At 40.9% G+C, this 26,290-nt stretch overlaps 1 protein-coding gene and 1 pseudogene across 12 annotated transcripts in view; one reads left to right on the top strand and one right to left on the bottom strand.

Annotated features, from left to right (window-relative positions):
* Nucleotides 1–26,290, bottom strand: part of MAGI1 (membrane associated guanylate kinase, WW and PDZ domain containing 1) — a 681,166-nt gene that overhangs the window by 319,481 nt on the left and 335,395 nt on the right. The gene's annotated exons all lie outside the window — the stretch shown is intronic.
* Nucleotides 7,575–8,931, top strand: LOC129471568 (interleukin enhancer-binding factor 2-like; annotated as a pseudogene).

The raw sequence follows: 26,290 nt of genomic DNA, 5'->3' as shown, positions 1-26,290 counted from the left end.
AGCATACTCAGGAGGTTCTGCATGCTGCCTGTGACTCGAGGCCCACGACTCTTGGTCGGCGGTTTTCAAACCCACTGTTTTCCAACACGGGTAGGGGGAAATGTCACCAAAATTGTGTTAATGATTGTTGCTGGTTTGCAAATTATTTTTATTTTTCCTATAAACTAGAACAAATCTAGGGCACGTTTATTTAAAACAGCACTCTCAGTCTTGCATGCCAATATGGCTTAGTTTCCATGAAGCTGGCTTGGGTGGCAGCAAAGACTAGGACTACTATAAGACCACGGTATGGCCAAATAACTCACATTTCAGGCTTACTTCTTAAGTGGGATGAAGGCATACAGGGTCCTTACTTAGAGGGTAGAAAGATTAGTTCTCTCTCTCTTTGATCCCAAAGCTTTTTCCCTTCTAAGTATGGGGACAAGAAAGCTGGGACAGCATCCTACAGACAAAGGCCTTACCGCTCTCACTTTTTTCTTTGTACATTTTCTATTCTTCCATGACATTAGGTAGTATGGGTCTAGCATGTCCCTTGGATTCCAATGCCCTACCCCATCCTCATCTCAGCCTAGAGCCACCAAGGGACAGCAGCCCTCAGCAGGTCTTTGACAAGCTATATGGCACCATCTCTTGCAGGTCATTCATTCCTTCCTTTCGATCTGTCTCTGATTTGAAAATGATAAGACTATGGTGACCGTACCATTTATCATTCAAACAGGGGAGCTCTTGTGAAGGAGAGCTTATTGATTGATCAATTGATTGATGTATTAATTTAGAGACAGCCTCTTGTTCTGTTGCCCAGGCTGGAGAACAGTGGCACATCATAGCTCTCAGAATCTCAACCTCCTGGGCTCAAGTGATCCTCTTGCCTCAGTCTCCTGAGGAGCTGGGACGACAAGCACACACCACCATACCTGGTTAATTTTTATTTTTTAATTTTTAGTAGAGACAAGGTCTTGCTATATTGTCCAGGCTGGTCTTGAACTCCTGAACTCAAGTGATCCTCCGGCCTCAGCCTTCCAAAGTGCTAGGATTGCAGGGGTGAGCCTCAACACCTGGCCTGAGCCACCATGCCCAGACAGCACTTCAAATAATATAATAATGATATGATATGATATTTTAATAATTATTAAAATCATAATAATAACAGCAATTATGGGACAACCAGGCACACATACTAGAATTATCCTCCCAGGCAAGTCAAAAACGTATAGTATGAGTTTTTCTCGTAATGGGATGGAAAGATTCAGTATTTTAGTTTGGGTGTTGGGAAGATGAAGAATTGATTTTGGCCTACTTTAGTTTTTAAGCCATTCTGGCAAAGGAGTTCTCCACAGGTCCACAGATCCAGACCTACTTAATCAATATCTGTAGTGGGGCTTAGGGACAAAGCACCTACATTCTTGAATTTTGATTTATCATCTGTGCATTAGTGTCTCAGGGACTTTGAAAACAGGGCTTAGGTACTATTTTGTCTACTGGCTAAAATGCCATTATAGTTACTTAAGCGCAACCACTTCATTATTTATAACACCAAGAATAATTCTAAATCCTTTCTCCCTGAATTTATTCCCGCTCTCTTCCAAAGACCTAGGTCTCATTTATAGACCACAATCTAGAAACATCTGCCCCAAATAAGCTACGCCCATAATTCCATTTCTCATGAGAGTCCCTGGAAAGTAACAAAGCACCTAAATGACACTGAAAGATAAAATCCTTATTTTATCCTATCATTATTTTAGAATGTGAGTTATATCATTTTTTACTCTAAATGAACCACCCAAACATTTTTAAGAAAAAAGCACTTCATATGTTTATATATCCAACTGGGACAGACATTACAATTTACCCTATCGTTTTGCTGTCACACTGTTTAGAAACATTTTCCATAGAAGATAACGCTTGAAAACTTTCTGTTTAAATAAATACTAGCAGACCCTCTGCACTTCTATTTATGTTCAAGTTTACTGAGACTCAGTGCAAAGCCATCTTGCTTTTGAACAAAGCACTCATAGATAACAAGTACTTTCCATATCTTCATCCCCATTCTCAATCATACAGCTAAATTTGAACAAAATGAAAAGAACTTAAGAATTACATGCCCAACTGAGTAGATGATACAAAAGCAGAACAAGCTCATAGCAAGATGTTTAATAAGAGTTTTGGCTTTTTTTGGTTTTTTGGTTTTTTTTATTAATTAAAAGATGAGGTCTCGCTAGGTTGCCCAGGCCGATCTTGAACTTGTGACTTCAAGCTATCCTCCCACCTCAGCCTCCTGAATAGCTAGGATTACACACACCTGCTACTTTGTCCAGCTAAGTTTGGCAGGTTTAAGTGGGCAAAAAATAACATCATTCACATCAACAATTTTAACTTCTAGGGTTAGCTCAGAGGAAAAAAGAAAAAATACCCTGGAAAAGAGGAATTTATTTCCTTTAGTAAAACAAAAACCCGTCTGGAGAGAAACCTAGAAAATGAATCCAAGATTCAAAAGTAACATCACAGGTGGGCATGCAAAGCCAGAAAAGGAGACCCAGTAACAACAAGCAGCCCAGCCCTTGACTAGCAAAAATACTCCTTATAAAGAAGGAAGTGGGAGGAATCACTCTGCTCAATTTTAAGGCTCATCATTTAACCATGGTAATCAAGACTGTGGTACTGGCAAAGGGAAAGAGACCTAGATCAAGGGAAGAAGAATGTAGAACCCAGAAATAGACCTAAAATATGCCTAACTCATTCTTGATAGAAGTTCAAAAAGCATTCAGCGAAGGAAGGATATAGTCTTTCAACAAATGGAGCTACAGCAAGTGGCCATCCATAGGCCAAGAAAGGAGCATTGACCTGCCTCTCACACTTTACACTAGTCAATTGTGACCCTTATCTCTCGCACCACATTTATTTGGCATGGCTCATGCACTTAAATCTAAAATGTAAAACTATACAACTTTTAGGAAGAAACTTAAGAAAAAAATCTTTAGGATATAGGGCCAGAGAAAAAGTTACTAGGCATGACACCAAAAGTGTGATCCACTCAAGGAAAATTGAATCTAATCAAAATTTAAAACTTTCACTCTGTGAAAGCCCACATGAAGAGAATGAAAAAGAACAGTAACAGGCAGAACACAGAGGATTTTCAGGGCAGTGAAAATACTGTGTATGACAGCGGTCCCCAAACTTTTTGGCACCAGGGACCGGTTTCATGGAAGATAATTTTTCCAATGGATGGGGACAGGCGAGGCAATGGTTTCGGGATGAAACTGTTCCACCTCAGATCGTTAGGAATTAGAGTCTCATAAAGAGTGCACATCCTAGATCCCCCACATGCACAGTTCACAATAAGGTTCACACTTTTATGAGAATCTAATGTCAACGATGATCTGACAGAAGGCACAGCTCAGGGAGTCATGCTTGCTTGCTGCTGCTCACCTCCAGCTGTGCAGCCCAGTTCCTAACAGGCCACAGACCAGTACCGGTGTGTGGCCTGGGGGATGGGAACCCCTGGTATACAATGGTGGATACATGTCATTATGAATTTATCTAAACCCATAGAGCTATGTGACTTATGTCATCAAGAGGTAACCCTAATGTACACAATGGATTTTCAGTGATAATGATGTTTCAGTGTAGGTTCTCCAACTGTAATGAAAGCATCACTCTCATGGGGGATGTTGATAATGTGAGAGGCTGTGCACGTATGGGGGTAGGGAGTATATGGGATACCTCCAGACATGTCTCTGAATTTTGCTGTGAACCTAAAACTGCTCTAAAAAAATAAAGCCTTATTAAAAAAAAAAGAAAAAAAAGACAAGCTATAGTCTGAGAGAAAATACATGCAAATCACATAGGTGACAAAGAACAAGTATCTAGAACCTACAAAGAATTCTCCAAAGTCAATATTGAAAAAACAGATAAACCAATTAGAAAATGGGCAAAAGACCTGAAAAGACATCTGACTGAATAGGATATATATATATATGGCAAGCACATGAAAAGATGCTCAACATCATTCAGCATTAGGAAAGTGCAAATTTAAACTACATTGAGAGCACTTCACACCTATCAGAATGGATGAAATGAAAATAGTGACACCACCAAATGCTGGCAAGGATGTGAAAAATCTGGATTATGCTCATACTGCTGGTGAGATGTAAAATAGTATAGCCACTCTGGCAAGTAGTTTCATAAGAAAACTCACAGTCACGTAACTGCAGCACTTTGGGAGGCCAAGGAAGGCAGATCGCTTGAGCCCAGGAGTTCGATACCAGCCTGGGCAACCTAGAGACAGCCCATCTCTACAAAAAAAAAAAAAAAAAATTTAATTATCCAGGATGGATGGCGTACACCTGTAGTCCCAGCTACTCAGGAGGCTGGGGCAGGAGGACTGCTTGAGCCCAGAAATCTGAGGCTACAGTGAGCTATGATCATGTCGCTGGATTCCAGCCTGAGCAATAGACTATCTCAAAAAAAAAAAAAAAGAAAAAAAAAAAGAAAAAGAAAAACTAAATATTCAACCAACAATTGTACACTTGGACATTTATCCCAGAAAAAGGAAAATTTAAATTAAAAAAACAACTACAACCACCACCTGTATGCCAGCGTTCATAACAGCTTTGTGTGTAGTAACTAAAAACTAGAATCAGCCAAGATGCCAAGATGTCCTTCAACAGGTAAGTGGTTAAACTGTGGTATACACATACCATGAAATACTACTCGGCAATAAAGATTATATATTCCATTAATATAAAATTTCCGATATGACCAAGTTTCAGAAATTGAAGACAGATTAGTGGTTGTCAGGAGTTTGAAGGGGGCCAAGGGAGAGATGGGTATGGCTATAGAAGGGATTTTGGTGGTATTGGCACTGATCAATATCTTGACTGTGGTTGTAGATATATGAACCTACATGGGTGATAAAATTGTGTATACATCTAAATACACACATATGCACAAATAAGTATAAGTAAAAGTGGGGAAATCTGATTACACTTGGTAGGATTTTTTTAGTTTTGTTTTTTGAGACAGAGTCCTCCTCTGTCACCCAGGCAAGAGCACAGTGCCAGGATCTCAGCTCACTGTAGCCTCAACCTCCCAGGCTCAAGCAATCCACTAACCTCAGCTTCTCAAGCATTTGGGACCACGGGTACATGCCACCACACCTGGCTAATTTTTCTTTTTTTTTTTTTTTTTTTTTGGTAGAGATGAGATTTTGCTATGTTGCTCAGGCTGGTCTCGAACTCCTGGGCTCAAGTGATCCACCAGAATCAGCCTTCCAAAATGCTAGGATTACAGGCATGAGCCATTATGTTTGGCCCGATAGACTGTATTAATGTCAATATCCTGATTGCAATATTATACTATAGTTTTGGAAAATTATACCACTGGAGGAAACCAAACTAAGTGTAGAAGGGCTCTCACTGTATTATTTCATAAAACTGCCTATGAATCCACAATTATCTCAAAATTTTCCATTAATAAAAAAGTGCTGAAAATTAGTACCATTAAGATGCATACTGCATAACAGAAGTGAAAATACCAGCATATAAAAGTAGTGAAACTATTCTAATTTTGTTAAAATGTGAGCACATGCTTGTATATTTCTTCATTAAAAAAAAAAAGATTAGGAGAAAATTCCAGTTAATACTTGTCATTTCTGGGTGGTAGAATTACACACAGCTTTGTTTGCATTTTAACTTTTTCCTCAAATTTTAAACTTAGTTTTCAAACAGCCTCTAATGAATATATCATTTTCACATTCCAGTGTTATAAAAACTGTTTGATATCAAAAGCGGAAAAATCCATCTAATATATATTTTGTATTACACACAATGTCGAAGAATGTAGCTTGTCTGGGGACTAAAATATTTTCAGTTAAGAAACTATCTGAGGTGGTCATGTTAATTTAGAAGTAGCAAATAAATACACCTTTTGATTCAATCAATAAAACTCACCCTACATATTGCTATTTTCATTCGATCATTTCCATCAGTTTCTATTTTAGTAAAAATAAGGCTTTCAGGAAAACTACAAAGTACAAATGAACTTCAGAGGAGTATGTTGGTCTGAATAACTGCTCTCTTGCCTTTTTAGTCCTGGAAGAATGCCAGTGGTCTCTGACACTCAAGGGCTACTGAGAGAGACAGAAACTAAGCTGGAAAAACACAATTTAGTCTGTGGTTACTAGGAAGTTAGACATGTTTTTTTTCCCCTAAAATTATCTCCGTTTGCTTCAGATTCTTCACAGGCCTCCACTTAACACCCTCTCGCAGCACGGTGCAAAACAAATCTGTCAGCTGCAAATATGGCCATAGAAACTTTTTCCCCAATTGCTAGGGAAACAAAGTGAACAGCAGAAAAAACACCTCCGTACGGCTCTGCTGTCATGTTCTGTGCAATAACTGTGACTCTTTACTTGATTTTCTTTGGCCCCTGGCTCTGGGGACAATTTGTTTGAACAAACTAAGAGCAGTCGTATCACACCTATGAGTCATCTTATGGCCTGTTCCCATTCATTGGCCTTTGGGTTTGGGGGTTCTCCATAGATGGTATCTCTCCTCTGGGCATTTTGGAAATCTGTAGGGTGTTTGTTTTTTTTTTGTTTGTTTTGTTTTTGGCAGAGTCTCGCTGTCACCAGGTGGAGCGCAGTGACACGATCTCGGCTCACTGCAACTTCCGCCTCCTGGATTCAAGCGATTCTCCTGCCTCAGCCTTCCAAGTAGCTAGGACTGCAGGCACACACCACCACACCTGGCTAATTTTTTTTATTTTTAGTAGAGACAGGTTTTCACTGTGTTAGCCAGGATGGTCTCAATCTCCTGACCTCATGATACTCCCGCCTCGGCCTCCCAAAGTGCTGGGATTACAGGCATGAGCCACCGCGCCCGGCCCTGTAGGGTGTTTTCTAAATGCAGAAAGGAAGGGGATTGTTGCAGCAACTGGACACCAAAACTGGGATTTAACAGGCAGAATCTCTCAATGAATTGTGCTATGGCATGCGTGACTTAGGACTGTCTCAGTGGACAGGAAGTGAAATGCCAAGCATCTGAGCCAAGAATCTTCCTTCGTTTCACATAAAAATAAATGCACAGTATGTTTTTTATAGTTTTAATACACATCACACACTAAACCATGCAAATTTAGAGGAAACTGCTACTTTTTCTTTGTAACTTTACTAAGAGTTATCATTTTGGAATATTGAATCTCCAACAGCAAGGTCATTTCTGGTTTACAGTAGCCCATTCGATGAATCTGTAGCAGTTGCTTTTATAGCTGAAACATTCACAGTGATTCCATGTATAGGTGCAAGCATCTCACTATTTCATTAAGTCCTACAAAGTCTTGCTATTCAAAATGTGGTCGCGGAACAGCAGTACTGACATCACTTGGGAGTTAATTAGAAATGAAGAATCTCCAGGCATGGCGGCATGCACCTGAAATCCAAGCTACCTTGAGAGGCTGAGGCAGGAGGATCGCATGAGTCCAGGAGTTTAAGACCAGCCTGAATAACACAGCAAGACCATTGTCTCAAGATTTTAAAAGAGAGGAGGGCAGGGGAGGAAGGGGTGATTGATGCGGCTTCCATCTGGAATTTAAGGCACCATGAAGAGTGACAAAGGTCATGGTTGTGGTGGACACTTGGGCCCCAGAAGAGGCTCAGGAGGAGAGCTCAGGCCCTCTGCACCACATATTCTGTTCGATTTCTATTTGTGTGAAATGGCCTTCCCCTGGGTCAGGCCAACACGTGATGCAACTTCCTTCAGTGAGGCCTTGCTGAAGAGCAATCAGGACCCAGCTCCTGATTCTGCTGAGCAGGCCACTTACCTTTCCCTGGGGACAAAAATAAACAATGTGATTGACAATCTGTGGCTCCAGGGACATCTGAAGTGCAAATTGAAGAAGTTGGATAGGTGGGATCTTATAAAAAGAGAACGGTCACTGCAGGCCACAGTGCATCTGCCCCGCTGGTAATACACAAGATTCTGCCAAGGCTGGAAGCTGTTGCTGCCCTGGGAAAGAAAGTCGGGGGAAGCCTGAGAGCACAGGATCCTTCTGAAGTTTTGACCATGCCGACCAAGCCGACGAAACTCAGTTGGAAATCAGTTCTTCCGATGCTACAGTGAAGACTGTCATTACAACAGTGCCACCCAATCTTCCAAAACTGGACCCAGAACTCCATTTGGATATCAAGGTATTGCAGGGTGCCTTAGCAGTCATTCGGCATGCCCACTGGTTCAAGGAAAATGGTTCTCAGTTCAGTTAAAAAGTTATCATCAGACTACTGAAGGACTTGAGGGTTTTGTTTTCCTGGCTTTGAGCCCCTCACACCCTGGATCCTAGGCCTAGTAAGCCATTATGCTGTGGTAACCCCAACAGACAGTCTTTTGCCCTAAACACTGCACACAGGTGTTGCTTGCAGATTCTGGGCACAGGACTGTTCCTGCCAGGGTCCATGGGTATCACTGACCCCTGTGAGAGTGGCAACTTCAGAATACACACAGTCATGACTCTGGAACAGCAGGACATAGTCTGCTACACAGCCCAGACTCTGGTCTGAATCCTCTCACATGGTGGCTTTAGGAAGATCCTTGGCCAGGAGGGGTGATGCCAGCCATGTTACTTCTGAAATATCTACCTGGGATGGAGTGACACTAACACCTTTAGAAAAGGCTTACAGGAGTCATTAGAGAAAAAGGAAAGGGAGGAAGAAGAGAAGACAGAAGAACCACCTCAAGGAGAGGAAGAAGAAAGCATGGAAACTCAAGAGTGACCTTCCCTTCACTCCCTTTCCTACCCAAGGGGGAAGACTGAGGCTTAAGCTAGGTGCTACCATGCTTTATAAGGTGACAGACATTTCCGTGGGTTAGGGAAGATAGCAGGAAGGGAAATAAACTCTATAGAAGTGTCATTCCACTGGGCTTTGACATTGGCTTAGCAGCCAATATCAAACGTTGGTATCCTTCTTCATTATAGATGAATGGCATTATGACCTATGCCATACATCTACAATGAAGGAGGACACCAACATATTTTCCTAATATTCTAGAATCCCCACCTCCTGAAAACCCCTCTCTTAACTAATACTTCGCAGGATGCATTATCTATTCATCTCATATTAGGATAATAAAGGGAACACATTAAAAATATTTATTCCAAATCAGAGAGGCACTGACTTGAGAACTACTGAGTAAGAAACTATCGATGCTGCTAGCTCTGTTTGTACCTTTATTTTTCTACACTATCCCTACTCTGGAAAAACAGACTGCAAGAGAAGCAAATGTAAATTTTCCTTGACTATGATTTTTGTGCCCCAAACTGTCCTCACTGAGGCAATGTGACGTTACATCACTAAAATCTGGCATCTAATGCAATTCAACACTTACAAATGGAAACATCTGGAAACACACAGTCCCTCTGAAACCCAGATATCAGTCTCTTCAAGGGAAAACAAATGCTCCAGGAGCACTTCCCTTGAACAGTCTTTTTACTTGATAAAGCATTCCACCTTACTGCCTCTCACGAGGAAATATGCCTTAGCTTTTATCAAAGTAAGTTCTGTTTTGAACCAAAATAAAGACAAGTTTGGATTTCCCCAGGATACAATAAAACAGACCTGAGTTCCATGTTCCTAACTGCTCAATTCTACCAAAGCGTCCCACCAGCAGCTCAAATACACTTCACTTTCAAGTTCGCACTCAGTATCTTCTTTCCTAAACCTACATTTTGTCCTTTGCTCCCTATTTCAGTTAATGACCCAAAGTAAATAAAAATAAAAAACCACTCCAATCTCCTAGTTCTACAATAATAAAATATCCTTCAGAATTAACTGTGTGCCAGGTCACAGTGACATCAAGGCAAAAGACACACCATCCCCCTAGTGGAGAAGCCCACAGACAAGGAAAACTCCTGGTCTGGTCACAGTTACATCGTCTGGAATATTCAAAGTCATCTTGGAATCCTCCCTCTCAATTGCTTCCCATAGGGAAATGTCAGGACCTGTTAACTTTATTTTTGTGCCAAGTGTCCATTTATTTACTCCATCAGCAACTAGTCATCTAACTAAGCTAATTAGCTGCAACTTAACTAACTAGAAGGTCAATTAACGGAAATCTTTTTAATTCAATTCACAGGAAAAAAGGTTTTTCACAAGCCAGCAAGCTAAGGGCAAGTATATGGGGTACCTGTCATTTTTACCCGCCAGGCATACATTTCTGCTGCTTCTGGCCGCAGCACCTCTATTTTCTTCTGGGGATCTGTATCCCGTGCCCCTTCCCCCGCTCAGCACATGTTGTTTCAATGAGGTTGACCCTACTCCTTGGCACAAGAGCTGCACAAAATCCAGCTCTGCCCACCACAGCAATAGGAGCGGCTGGAAGGAAGGGACTCACTGGGTCCAAATCAGCCAGTGCGACTTAAATCAGGGACTTTGTTGGAAGGATAGGAAATAAAGGTTTAATTTCCACTGCAAATGTAGAGTAGACTACATAGAGTCTATTTGCTTACACAGGCAAATATCTTCCTTGAGAATCAAATGAATACAGAGGAAGAGAAAAACCAAGGGACAGAGAAGGGCTGAGTCCTGGTGACACACTCTTAGCTTAAAAATCCCACTCCTGATACACTGTCACACTGTTATTGCTGTAGCTAGTTGGAGTTGGCTTTCTGACACTTTCAAAGAAAGTCTTAACAGAAATGTTTTAAAATGCTTTTCTAAAAAATGCTGAATTTTTTTAGTGAAAAACAGCACTAAATATACAACCTTTTTTTTTCTTTTTCTTTTTCTTTTTTTTTTGAGACACAGTCGTGCTATGTCACTCAGGCTGGAGTGCAGTGTCACAATCTCAATTCACTACAACCTCCACCTCCTGGGTTCAAGCGACTCTCATGCCTCAGCCTCCCAAGTAGTTGCCACCATGCCCAGCTCATCTGTATTTTTATTTATTTATTTATTTATTTATTTATTTATTTATTTATTTATTTTTAAGTAGAGACAGGGTTTCACCATGTTGCCCAGGCTGGTCATGTACTCCTGATCTCAGGTGATCCACCTGCCTCAGCCTCCCAATGTGCTGGGATTACAGGCATGAGCAACCACGCCCAGCCTAGATCTACATTTTAACCGCTATAATAGTCTATGTTAAAAACTGATATTTTGAATGATGCCTATGAAATACCATGATATAATACTATGATATTTTGAGCAGTAAAAGAAATTTTGACCAATATGCCCCACTTACCAAACTAGCAAAATGTGCACCTAATTTTAGACTATCCAGAGTGACTATCCTGAGAGTATTTCTCAGGACACTGGTGCCTTAAGAAAAAAGGGGTTTTGGGCTGGGCGTGGTGGCTCAGGCCTGTAATCCAACATTTTGGGAGACGGAGGCAGGAGGATCACGAGGTCAGGAGATCGAGACCATCCTGGCTAACATGGTGAAACCCCGTCTCTACTAAAAATACAAAAAAATCAGCCGGGCGTGGTGGCAGGCACCTGTAGTCCCAGCTACATAGGAGGCTGAGGCAGGAGAATGGTGTGAACCTGGGAGGGGGTGCTTGCAGTGAGCCGAGATCGCGTCACTGCACTCCAGCCTGGGCGACAGAGCGAGACTCCATCTCAAAAAAGAAGAAAGAAAAGAAAAGAAAGGAGAGGAGGAGAGGAGAGGAGAGGAGAGGAGAGGAGAGGAGAGGAGAGGAGAGAGGAGAGGAGAGGAGAGGAGGAAAGAAAAGGAGGAAGGAAGGAAGGAAGGAAGGAAGGAAGGAAGGAAGGAAGGAAGGAAGGAAGGAAGGAAAGAAAAGAAAGAAGGAAAGAAAGAAAGAAAAGAAAGAGAGAGAGAGAGAAAGAAAGAGAGAAGAAAGAAAGAAAGAAAGAAAGAAAGAAAGAAAGAAAGAAAGAAAGAAAGAAAGAAAGAAAGGGAAAAAGGGGTTTCAGACCAAATGTATGTGGCAAAGTCTGCATACCACAGCCCCCTCTTGGAAAGTCAAAATGTTATGAAATTAATAGTAAAAACCGGAATTACTTTTGCACCAACCTAAATACATTGACACATTACGGGCTCTGTAATATTCTACACTGAGAAATCTGTTTTCCTTCTTTGACCACATAACTTCCTCTTATAATTATTATTTTTATTTATTTTTAGCAAGTGTAAACTTTTAGCAGAACATTATGTTCAGGAAAACACTGAACTCAAAGGCCCACCAGCTCCATCTTAAACAAAGTCCTATTCTAATCTACTGCTGTATTGAGAAAAATGAAAAATCCTTGAATTTCCAAATCTAACAGAATTTAAATCTCACTACCTCAGCGTATCTCAAAATAATATAGTTCCAGAAGTTACACTGTCAGCATCATAGTACATTTATCAATTTCGTATTTGAGACTGCTATGGTATGTTTACATCTGAGCAAGAAGAAAAAGGTATGGCTAACTGGACTGAAATCATTCCAGGAAAATAAGTGCTTAAACCAGTCCCAACCTCATTAGCTTCTCCCAAAAGCTAAAATCCTCCTTAATGCAACCAATTAGCCATTATTAAATCAAAATCCAAAGTGCTACATTTCAGAACAGAATAAAATTCAAGGTGTAGCTAATTACTCCAAAGTCAAAATTTAAATATTCTGTATTTGTGATTGAATTACAAGACTCTAACACTACTTGAGCTAAATCAAGTAGAAAAGTATAGGTATATGAGACCTTTTAAAAAAAAAATATGATCTGGACATTCCTAGATCAGATGTTCTAACAGCACAGTGAGACACAGAACTCAAGGAATAAGCATCATTGAGAACTCTCAATGTTAGAACATGCGATACAAATCCATGTTTTAAATGTTTCAATGGTCAACAAAGACAGATATCGTTTATTCATTGATTCATTCTTGCTTGTTAGCACATATGAATTCATTTAGCAGATATTCGCTGATGGCATACTCTGGGTTAACAACTATACTAGGTGACAGGGACAGAGCCTCCCCTCATGTTATTGGTGGAACTGTGCCTCCCTGCCAACAAAACTCATATGTTGAAGTCCTAGCCCTGAGTCCCTCACAAAAAGCCTACAGTGGCTTTGACTTACCCTACATAGTCTTATACAATTCATATATCCCTGTGAGATAGCCAGTGCCATCATCAACATCATCATCATCACCACCCCCATTTTGTATATAAGGAGGCTACTATGGTTTGAATGTATCCCAAAAGTTCACGTACTGGAATCTTGTCCGACAGTGCAGCTGTGTTGAAAGGTGGGACCTTTGGCAAGTGATTGGGTCATGAGGGCTCTGTCCTCATGAATGAATGAATGAATGAATGAATGAATGAATGAATGGATTATCGAAGGAGTGGGTGAGTTGTCACGAGACTGAGTCTGTTACAAAAACCAGTTTGGCTGTCTCTTGTGAGCCCCCTTGCCATGTTATGTCCTGAGCCACTTTGGGACTGCAGAGAGTCCTCACAAACAAGAAGATATTCATCAAATGTGGTCCTAGACCTTGGCCTTCCCAACCTCCAGGATTGTAAGAAATACTGCTTTTTTGAGACAGGGTCTTGCTCTGTTGCCCAGACTGGATTAAAATGGCACAATCATGGCTCACTGCAGCCTTGACCTCCTGGGCTCAAGTGATCCTCCCACCTCAGCCTCTTGAGTAGCTAGGACCTATCATAGGCATGAGACACCATGCCTGGCTATTTTTATTTTTTAAAAAATTTTTTATACAGATGGGGTCTCCCTATGTTGCCCAGGCTTGTCTGGAACTCCCAAGTTCAACCAATCCTCCCGCCTCAGCCTCCCAAAGTGATGGGATTATGGGTGTGAATCACTGCACCTGGACACATAATAAATTTCTTTTCTTTATAAATTACCCAGTCTCAGGGATTCAGTTATAGCAACAGAAAACAGCCTAAGACAGAGGCTAACACTTGAAAAGGTTGAAAAACTTTCCTAAGATCATGTAACCTTTACATGCAGAGCTAGGACTTGGACCATTGTCCACAGTGCCCCCATACAACTGGGTTCCAAGGCACCTGGAGCATAAAATACAGTGTAAGAATTGGCCATGTTTCTAAGAAGGCCAAGTGAGATTCTAAAGACACTGGAAACTTAAAAAAGTGAGGGATATGCCCACAATCATAATTTCCTGAAGGAGCTTTAACGCCTTATTTGAAATGTCTACTGTCCTCTCACCAAAGAGGAATCCAGGTTAGCCTCTTTGGAGAGACCAAAGGCGGCCTGATCCAAGAAGACCAGCAGATGGTGAATTTTGACAGGGTATCCATATTCAGAACAGTTTTTTTTTGTCTTTTGTTTGTTTGTTTCTTTTTGGAGATGGAGTCTTGCTCTGTCACCCAGGCTGGAGTGCAGTGGCACGATCTTGGCTCAATGCAACCTCTGCCTCCCGGATTCAAATGATTCTCCTGCCTCAGCCCCCAAGCAGCTGGGATTACAGGCGCGGACCATCATGCCCAGCAAATTTTTGTATTTTAGTAGGGATGGGGTTTCACCATGTTGGCCAGGCTGGTCTCAAACTCCTGACCTCAGGTGATCCACTCACCTTGACCTCCCGAAGTGCTAGGATTATAGACATGAGCCACCATGCCCAGAACACTTTCTTAAAGGAGGACCAAAAAAATGAGTAAAATATACAGACAGGTTTTTTTTTAATCAGCAGAAAATCAATAAGGTTGAAAACTGGAGCTATAAAATGGAGCCAGATAACTAACTAAACAAACAGAAAATAAGAGGCATTGAGAATCAGACTTCCTACATTCTGTAATATACTCAAACCCCTTAAAAAAAAAAAAAGTTATATCTAAGCCATAGCAGCTATGGTTATTACTTTATATAAATACTTAATAACGGTCATACATTGCACTAAGCAGTGTGCCTTGAGCAAATCACTTAATGTTTCCATGCCATGGTTTAATCTATAGGACCAGTATCTACCCCACCTGTCTGTTGTGGGGATTAACTAAAATGGTGTACATAATGTGCTTTGGAATATGCCTGGCAGGTAGTAAGTGATAAAAAAAATATGAACTGTTCTCATCACCACCACCTGGGGTTCAACCTTCTAAGGAGGATTTCTTCAACTCCATTTTTCAGATGAGTAAACTGAACCTTAATAAACCATCCTCACGGGTCAGAGAACAAAAAGGACTTAATCAGGACAGTTCTGGCAACACCAAAAGTTGATTCCGGCAAAGCCTTCAGCTCATCCCCCGCCATACCTGGAAATAGCTACAATGTGCCGCAAATAGTAGTGCCCAGATATTTCCGCCTAACTGTACTCCTGTGACTAACCCGTGAGCTGCACTACTCAAAGCAAGGTCCTCTAATGCATAATAAAACAAACGTACTAAAAGGCAGAAATCTATTAATTACAACCAAAGACTTCCACAACAAAATACTGCAATTACTACTCACTACCTGGCTGGCTGTCTCTTTGAACAGGCTGAGATAATTGGTTTTTTTTATATTTTATTTTTCCTACTGAATTACTTTTTTTGTGTGTAGGTATTAGCCGCTACTACATTCAGGTACAAAATGTGAAATTTCTTTTGCACATAAGGCTACTCATGCTCAAGGGAATATTTAGTAAATTAGATGGGCATTTATTACCAAAAATTATGCAGGAAGGAAAGGGAAGAAGGTCCTCAAATTAATAATCTTATTAATACACAAATGCCATGTGAAATCCATTCTCTTCTACTCCCCTGAACAATTCTCTTTAACAGAGATAACTGATAAGGCGGAAAAAAGAGGGTCAGAGAGAACTGAATTCAAGGAAGAAAGACAAAAATGGGAAAATGAGTAGAGGATAAGAGATGTATTTTAGGTGAGACACTGTTGGGACAAAGTTCAGGCCTGATTCAGGCATCACCCTCATTAAGTAATAGATGTTGGCAATCTTGTCCCAGGGAGATAAGACTTGCAGAGTTCACCTTATGGAAGCAGATCATAAGGATACATGTGAACCAAGGGAAAACAGAAGGAGGTCCTGGATATCCTCCCCTTCAGTCCTCCTAGCTGCAGGGACCTTGGAACTTGTACCTGCTCCCTCCGCTTAGACTGCCCATTCCCTGTTCCTGAAAGGGCCAACTCCTTATTTTCCAGGTCTCAATCACATCCCTTTTCTTCCCAGGACATATGATCTGAAATTATCAAGTTCATCCATTTACAGACTTGCTTTTTTTATGTTCCATAGGTATTGCTGGGGGATGAATGAATCTACAGTAGACGCCTAGACCTCTTTTAAGGAGAGATAAGGCACTGGAAAGCCATTTGATATTTGAATTGTTGGAAAAGAAATAAAAAGACTTCATTTGCTGTGCAGATTCCAAGGGCTCTCAGTTCCAGCTGCAGGCCATGTCGGGAAGTCGTCCCAGTCAACATCCAGGACAATGGGAAAGGCCTATGTGGTTGATTTGTGATGTGTGCCATGAGTGTAGCCACCAATATTTGCACTTTACTCACTCTTTACTCATCCTGCATCACCTAGGATACTTCCCTTGTTGCTCCCCTCCACAAGCAGCCAGAATGACCCTCCCAAAGGTAAGGCAGACACTATCACGACACTTCTCAAAAGCCTCCAACGGCTCCTCTTCTCACTCAAGATAAAATCCAATGGCCAGTCACCGTCCATCTCCCTTCCCACCAAATGGGTTCCAGCTTCACTGGCGTCTTTACTATTCTACAAACACAGTGAGCTCACTCCTGCCTCCCTATCTTAGAAGCATTTTCCTCCATCAGAAACATCCCCCTCCCCTAACTTTCTGCAGATACCTATTCAACTCACCTTATCAAGGAGGCCTTCCCTGCTCACCCTATGTAAAGAAACCCTCTGTCTCCATCACTTTCTGCCATTTCATTCAGCTTTAGTCTTCTTTATAACACCTTCCACTTGAGATACATTTTTTAATTATCTGTTTTCTTCGTTCACCCTTTGTAGCCCCCCCATCCAATATCTTTATATTGGATTTTATCCAATATAAATATAAAGGAATTTTATCCTTTATATTCTTGGGGCATCTCTAACACTTAGAACAGTAGTTGATCACATAAGGAGTCCCCATTAAATATTTGTTGAATGAATAAATAAATGTATTCCCCACTTATAATTAAAATAATTAAAATGAATAAGGCCATTTTCATCTAAAGAATAGCTTAACTGCTCATAAAAATACATGTGCATACTTCAGCAAAGTCTCAGGATACAAAATCAATGTACAAAAATCACAAGCATTCTTGTACACCAATCACAGACAAACAGGAGAGCCAAATCATGAGTGAACTCCCATTCACAACTGCTTCAAAGAGAATAAAATACCTAGGAATCCAACTTACAAGGGATGTGAAGGACCTCTTCAAGGAGAACTACAAACCACTGCTCAATGAAATAAAAGAGGATACAAACAAATGGAAGAACATTCCATGCTCATGGGTTGGAAGAATCAATATCGTGAAAATGGCCATACTGCCCAAGGTAATTTATAGATTCAATGCCATCCCCATCAAGCTACCAATGACTTTCTTCACAGAATTGGAAAAAACTACTTTAAAGTTCATATGGAACCAAAAAAGAGCCCGCATCGCCAAGTCAATCCTAAGCCAAAAGAACAAAGCTGGAGGCATCACGCTACCTGACTTCAAACTATACTACAAGGCTACAGTAACCAAAACAGCATGGTACTGGTACCACAACAGAGACATAGATCAATGGAACAGAACAGAGCCCTCAGAAATGATGCCGCATATCTACAACTATCTGATCTTTGACAAACCTGACAAAAACAAGAAATGGGGAAAGGATTCCCTATTTAATAAATGGTGCTGGGAAAACTGGCTAGCCATATGTAGAAAGCTGAAACTTGATCCCTTCCTTACACCTTATACAAAAATTAATTCAAAATGGATTAAAGACTTAAATGTTAGACCTAAAACCATTAAAATCCTACAAGAAAACCTAGGCAATACCATTCAGGACATAGGCGTGGGCAAGGACTTCATGTCTAAAACACCAAAAGCAATGGCAACAAAAGCCAAAATTGACAAATGGGATCTCATTAAACTAAAGAGCTTCTGCACAGCAAAAGAAACTACCATCAGAGTGAACAGGCAACCTACAGAATGGGAGAAAATTTTTGCAACCTACTCATCTGACAAAGGGCTAATATCCAGAATCTACAATGAACTCAAACAAATTTACAAGAAAAAAACAAATAACCCCATCAAAAAGTGGGTGAAGGACATGAACAGACACTTCTCAAAAGAAGACATTTATGCAGCCAAAAAACACATGAAGAAATGCTCATCATCACTGGCCATCAGAGAAATGGAAATCAAAACCACAGTGAGATACCATCTCACACCAGTTAGAATGGCCATCATTAAAAAGTCAGGAAACAACAGGTGCTGGAGAGGATGTGGAGAAATAGGAACACTTTTACACTGTTGGTGGGACTGTAAACTAGTTCAACCATTGTGGAAGTCAGTGTGGCGATTCCTCAGGGATCTAGAACTAGAAATACCATTTGACCCAGCTATCCCATTACTGGGTATATACCCAAAGGACTATAAATCATGCTGCTATAAAGACACATGCACACGTATGTTTATTGCGGCACTATTCACAATAGCAAAGAGTTGGAACCAACCCAAATGTCCAACAACGATAGACTGGATTAAGAAAATGTGGCACATATACACCATGGAATACTATGCAGCCATAAAAAATGATGAGTTCGTGTCCTTTGTAGGGACATGGATGAAACTGGAAAACATCATTCTCAGTAAACTATTGCAAGGACAAAAAAATCAAACACCGCATGTTCTCACTCATAGGTGGGAATTGAACAATGAGAACTCATGGACACAGGAAGGGGAACATCACCCTCCAGGGACTGTTGTGGGGGGAGGGACAGCATTAGGAGATATACCTAATGCTAAATGACGAGTTAATGGGTGCAGGAAATCAACATGGCACATGGATACATATGTAACAAACCTGCACATTGTGCACATGTACCCTAAAACCTAAAGTATCATTAAAAAAAAAATACATGTGCATGAGCTTCATGTTTTGTTTCCCTCCTGCCAGATACCAAAAACAGAATTTCCTAACATTTGTGGCAATAAAATAAAATAAAATACACATTTGGATTCTTAACAAAAATTAATGTATCTCACCATAGCATACATATAATGAAGAAACAAGAATAGGGGAAAAGCCAAACCCTTATAAATTTTCCCTAAAGGAGTGGTTCTCAGAATGTGATCCCTGGACTCAGCACCAGAAGCCCCGAGCACTTGCTAGAAATGCAAATTCTTAGGCCTTGCCCCAGACCTACTGAATCAAAAACTCTGAAGGTAGCTTACGCCCCAGAAATCTGTGTTCTCACAAACCCTCCAAAGCACACTCAAGTTTGAAAACTACTGCCCTAAAGAAAAACGTCAGATTTTAGAAACTGATTTTTAACTAAGTACAATTTTGACATTTTTGGTTTGTACATTAAAACATGACATTCCTTATAAGATGGTTGAGATAGCCTCTAAGGAATCAATAGCAGGGTGGGCGCAGGGGCTCATGTCTGCAATTCCAGCATTTTGGGAGGCTGAGGCGGGCGGATCACGAGGTCAGGAGTTCAAGACCAGCCTGGCCAACATAGTGAAATCTGGCCTCTACCAAAAATACAAAAATTAGCTGGGTATGGTGGTGCATTCCTGTAATCCCAGCTACTCAGGAGGCTGAGGCAGGAGAATTGCTTGAACCGGGACCCAAGAGGCAGAGGTCACAGTGAGTGGAGATCACACCACTGGGCACTCCAGCCTGGGCCACTGAGCGAGACGCCGTCTCTAAATAAATAAATAAATAAATAAATAAAATAATATATAGCAAATTTCATTCTACCATTCGACCAAATTATAATTTTGAATAATAATCATATATGAATTGATCTAATATTTTAAATATTTTCCTAAAATCAAGCTTTCTATTCCATGGCTGTCCTGGATCTACTTATAAATAAAACTGAACAACCACATCTGATTTCATCCTAATGTTGTGATTTTTTCGGGTAGCAGTTCTGATAATTAGTAGGGATCAACAAATTAAAAAATGACTGTAACACGTCGTATAAGAAACCCTCAAAGGATAGAAAATGTGAACCTCTAACAGCCTCATATCCAAAAATTTCACCAAACGTCTTTACCTGAAGCTCTTTCTTTAATTGCTTCTAATGAAGTCGATGCATGTGTTAATTAAATATTAAGTGCAAATGTGAGTACTTCTAAGAGGAAGTACAGCTCTTCAGGTCACCAACATACTCCTTACACCCACCAATCCTTTAGAACATGAGGGCTGGGACCCCCAGATCACTCATTCAACCGCCCCTTTTTAACACACTGCAGCCACCATCAGGGGGCTCATTACCAACTTGGAGACACAAAAATTATGTCCACAATATAGCTTAAGGGCAGTTCCTAAAAACAGGTTTACCAATATTAATTGCTGGCCTTGCACTAAGTGTTATTCACATATTATTTAATTTTCACAATAGTTCTGTAAGGTTTTCATGTATCCCCAGTTTACTAATGAAAAAACTGCTGTACCAATAGATTATCTAAAATTCTCATAAAAGAAAAGCTCAAACTTGATTCCAAGTAGCTTTTTTCTCGAGACAGAGTCTTGCTCTTGTTGCCCAGGCTGGAGTGCAATGGCGTGATCTTGGCTCACTGCAGCCTCCACGTCCCGGGGTCAAGCGATTCTCCTGCTTCAGCCTCCCGAGTAGCTAGGATTACAAGCATGCACCGCCACGCTCAGCTAATTTTTGTATTTTTAGTAGAGACAGGGTTTCGCCATGTTGGCCAGGCTGGTCTCGAACTCCTGACCTCAAGTGATCCGCCCGCCTCAACCTCCCAAAATGCTAGGATTGCAGCCATGAGTCACCACGCCCAGTCCCAAGTAGCTTTTAATGCAAGGTTCACTTTTCTTTTTTTTTTTTTTTCCTGTCACACATATGGCTCCCTTGAGCTTCCAAGACAGACCCCAAATAAAGGCACTTTTATTATAGGACTGAAAAAGATGTGACTAGAAGGGCTTGAATAAGAATTTCATTTTCCGAGAAATGGTCTCTGGTAGACTCAGATTTTTCCCTTTTTTCTTCCTTGATGCTCAGAATCACAGCTGTACATTTCTAACAAAAAGATATATGAATCAGAGACAGCCAATATGAGCAAAAGAATAAAATAGAAGAGAAAATAGTAAGAAATGGCTGCACTGGTAGCCGTGATAAAATTTTAATTTGAACATTTTCTGAGAACAGATTTTAGCTTATCAAGCGCTATGCAAATTACATGCAAATCCCACACAATGCCTGCATATATTCCCCAATGCTTGTTTTTTTTTTTTTTTTTTTGCTCTCCCTAGGATGTGGCCCTTAGGAAATCTACCCCCTTGGCTCAGCACTCTGGATGGAACATTTGCTATACTGAAGATGACAAATCTGAAGGTTTCTGATCAGTATTCAGTACCTATGTTTACGAGCGAGCCCACTGGTCCCCCATAATAGCAGCATTAAATCCAAATGTCAAGAGGAATTTATATACGTATATTTTTTAAGTGCCACCTTATAAGGCCTTACCCTAGTTACACGCAATCTTTAGCCACCCTGCTTCTTTAAAAATCAACGCACAAACACATCAAACCACCTCTTGAATGTAGTCATTAGGCAGAAAGAGTCTCCACAGTGGAACCCAATACTGCCATAACCTTTAGTGTCGATGTTGTAACTCATCACCGGACCATGTGCAGGCTGCCCCAGGAGACATCTCTCACATGGCAGAGGTGACACACATGGCAGTAAGGTGTCAATTTTACAATATATATGCAGAATCCAGGCCAGAAGCTATTAACTAGTCTTGCTGGCCTCCTCTCACTTTCTAGAATTAATTACCAAGCCCTCTCCTACCTTGGCCTTTTTGCTTGTTCTTTAAATGCTCTTGACTCTTCTACACGCCTTTGCATCCTTCAGGGCACAGCCTTAAAGCTCCCTTCTCTGAGAGGCCTTCCTTAGCTAAAGAAGACAACCCGATTATTTTGTCAGGCCACCTGTATATGTACTACAACCACTGGTACTTATTTTATTTGTTTTACTTACTTATCTCTTTCAGAATCTGAACTCTTTGAAAGCAGGGACCCTGTCCATCTTGGCAACCAGGATATTCCTAAAACCTTAATGCACACTTATCAAATAAATAAATAAATAAGCAGCTCCTCCTTTTTATTTCCACTCCCAAAAGCCTGGGCTAAGCATATGGTGGTGAGATACTGTCTTCCTTAGACCTCTGAGATGCAGGACTACCCCCTGCTGAGAATGATGGAAGGTACCCGCCTTCATAGAATACTTGCAAGCAGAATCTGCAGCAGAGGCACTGGGAGGAAGGGCTGGGAGAGGCAGCCCACCCTCCACGTTCAGGAGCACCATGCTGCACTTGACAATCTGCCTCATTTGGCCTTCAAGGCATGATGCACATCTCCCTACTGTTTTGGCAGGGGGTGGCTGGCTTTCGGTCTTTGCTGCTATATGTGTGCTTCCTGACTACTGAACCAGAAGATGAGCAAATCTGACAACTGCTCCAATGCCGAGTGAGTTTAACTAGAGTAATGAACACCACGAGGGCATCTGCTGGATGCAGGGGTAGGGTGTAAGTGAGGATCCATAACTGGCCAGTCAATTATCTATTCAAATGCTAGCAAGATTGCCCTGGACAACTTTTCTCCCTGATTAGAATAAAGACCCAATAAAAAACTTGTCTAAGAATATTTAAATATACTCCAGGTGCCCTTTCTCGTTTCCTTAGATGCACTGCCCTTAGGCAATTCTACCCAAGCCCAAGGCTTCACTTGCTCTTTCTCTGCTGATATATCTTCCAGCCAGGACCTTTCTTCCTGAGCTCCGCCCAGAAATCCAGTTGCCTCTTGGACACTGCTACTTGGATACCCTGCAGTCATCTCAGACTCAAAATGTGCAAAACTTGCCTAAGGTCACGCTGATAGAAAGTGGCAGGCTAATTTATAGTTTAGATGACACCAAAGAATATACACAGGCTTCCCAGTGTGCCCAGATGCCTCCAACTCATTGACGGGGATGCCTGTGGGAGAGTAGGAGGGAGAGTGCCACTGTACCAACTTGCTTGGGTAAATGAACCTCAGGAAAATGAGTTCTAGATTAGTAACAGCAATGAGGATGTCAATAAAATGCTACTTAACCTCCCATTAACACTAGGAACTGTTAACATCAGTGTTAGCTAGGGATTTCTCAGACACGGATGGGCTTAAAGTTGATTCAAGAAATTCACTTGCTTAGAATTGAGTGAGTTTTTTGGGAAACTGGTACAATCTGAATAACCCTTTTTATTGCTTACTTTGCGTTTTAAGGGTCTCAGTTAATGAAGTATCTCCTAGCACAGGGGATGAGAAGAGGAGAAAGAAGGCAGGACATCACCAATCCACTATTCCCTTTTACTAATCCTCACAGCAAAACACCATCCTACAACATCCTCCAAGTCCAGCTGGCTATCTGTCCTGCCTCAATTCTTCTGTTTTATTTCACCAACACGAACAGGCTTAGTTTTCCCCAGCCCTGAACAGAGCTCTGTCCTCCTTAGGAGACACCTCATTTGCAGTTTGTTTCCAAGCTTCAACTCATTCCAGTGTTCTTAGACAGAGTTGTTATCAAATGAGCACCAGCCCCAGGTGTCAACTCAACTGCCATGCCAGTAGGGAGCATCTACCCTTTCCATTGGGAAGCTCAAATTGGGCTGGCTGTCCTAGATTGCCTCCTTTCCCCAGGCTTCCTGCGGGGTTTCTAGACATTACCACTTGCCAGGTTTCTCCTGCCCTTGATCTTCTCTGTTCCTTATTATCTCTGTCCAGAGAGATTATTTTGAATTGAAAGTTTTCTTCCTCATCTGACTTGGCACCAAGAACTTGCACATTTCACAAAAGAGTCAATAGGGCTTATGTGGTTTTTTAAATTTAGGAATGCTATGGTAGTCACTTCAAATTTTCTTTTTCAACAATCATTTTAATCAGTTCCTGAAAATTTGTGTGCATTCAAGTGCATGACGACATAAAAATTCATTTTTTTAAAAAGGCACAAGTAGCTAACACTTTGTAGAAACGCGCCTCTATGGCAAGCTAAATCTCTCTCCTTCTTTTCAGTCATCCTCTAGACCCTGTCTCATCCCAGTCTGCAGTAGATGTGCACTCCTCATATTTACCTACCCTTCCCAATAAGCCCTATTTTCCTTCTAGACTCAAGACACACCTTTCTACTACTGCACAGACTCCTCCGTGGTTTCCCCAAATCCCCAACCAATTAAAAATGGCTCTGCCTGGCTGAATTTCTAGAGACCTTTGCTAAGGTTAAGGATCAGTCACAATTCATCTTATATTACTTTCATACATATACTAGAGATAGGACAGAGATGTAGAGAATTTCAGAAGATTTTGCAAAAACTCTCATTGTCATGGTTTTAAGTCAAACTATATTCTTATCAAGGTCTATTTGAAGTAAAAAAAAAACAATTTCTAAGCTTACATTTGGATAATAAACTGCTATTTTAAGTACTTTAATGTTTTCAGAGTATGTTAGCTTAACTGAATATTTTCTCTGCCCTGGAAAATTTCACAAAGCGGTTAACATTCAGCGGCACACCAAGGCCGGCTATGATGTGCTTTCTGAATTTACTGAAATTCTAATTAAATACAGAGTATCTTAGCAAGCCCTCAAGAGGAGGAATACCAACAATACTTCATCCCTTAAAAAGCAACTGTGAGCATTCACTGAATTGTATACTTTAAAATGGCTAAGTTTGTGTTATGTGAATTTTACTGTGATTTGTACAAAAAGAAATTGTACAAGGTACAAGTCGGTCTAAACAACCTCTGATGGTAATACTTCTTTATTCACATGGGGAGCAGCCGTGACTATCACATTCAATTGCAGAATCCCTGATTTATGGCTTTGAATAATTCCCAAAAGCTAAGTCATAATAGATCTTGGACATCTTCACATACCCCTAGATGATTAGACATTAACGTGTCCCATTCCAAAAATTACTTGAGTTTGGAAAAGGAATTTCAAAAGCAAATGCCTACAAAAGTTTGAGCTCACTGATATGAAATGAACTTTTAAGCCTCTTGTTCAGACAGGGTTAATGTATAGGTTTGGGGCTAATCCTTCCCCTCAACAGAGAACCTAATGGAGTGTTAGCATTAATGTTCTTATTGATTGGCAAAAGAAATTCTCATGGTGAAGATATATTTCCTAATCTGCAGTATATTTCTGTAGATGAAATGTGGTATCACATAAACCCAGCTCTGAGTCCATGAGTAACAAATCCTTCTGTAAAGTACAAACTGACTGTATTTGTGAGAATATGCCTTTCAGCACTTTCTATTCAACAGCTCAGCAAACTAACTCCTCCAATTAATTTTTTTTTCTAATCAATGTAATGAAAACATTAGCACTTTTGCTACATTTTGCCAGGAAAACCACTAGTAGATGGTACACAGGCTAGTTTAAATTTCACTTTGCTTTCCAAGTAGGATTTAAAACAAAATAATCTTTACCAAATTGATGCTTCTGTCTGAAAGGACCAAAATTTATGTTTTAAAAAATGCTCTGAAATAGCAAACCATGGCAACTGTTGACATGAATAAGCTAAATCTGAGTGGAACTCTTAAAAGCCTCACTGGAATATTTAGCAACTATTCCAGAAAGACTAAGGCGCCATACCATAGCCTCTGCCTTCCCTGAAACTACCCAGGCTCCATTCAATGACTTAACAAATGTGCGCCAAGCACCTCCTGGGTGCCAAGCACAGTGCTCTGAATGGGAAACTGTCGAAAATGAGCCAAAGTCCTCTCTCTCAACGAGCTGGCAAACAGCATCACAACAGACCATGCCAAATAAGGACAGAAGAAGGCTTGAGGTGTTAGGAGTCCACAATATCCTGGAGAGGAGTGAAAGATGAGGAGGATCCAGACAGCGGGGGAGAAGGGAAAGAGATGTGGAGGGGAAATGGAAAGGCAAAGGTCCTGAGACAAAGCAAGTCTGATAGCATCACTGCCTTCCTGTTGACTACAGCATAACGGATGGGTGGGTGGGTGGGGGGAACAGTATGGTATGGAAATGAAAAGGCAAGCAGGAGCCAGAGACCACAGGACTCTCTCAGCCATGATAGTAAGTTTCAGCATGTTATTTTAATTGCAACAGGAAGACACTGAAAGACTTT

The sequence above is a fragment of the Symphalangus syndactylus genome, chromosome 21 (assembly GCF_028878055.3).
Source record: "Symphalangus syndactylus isolate Jambi chromosome 21, NHGRI_mSymSyn1-v2.1_pri, whole genome shotgun sequence".
In the NCBI taxonomy this organism is placed as follows: Eukaryota; Metazoa; Chordata; class Mammalia; order Primates; family Hylobatidae; genus Symphalangus; species Symphalangus syndactylus.
Note: the sequence above shows the minus strand (reverse complement) of the source record. Positions and strands in the feature narration are given on the sequence as shown.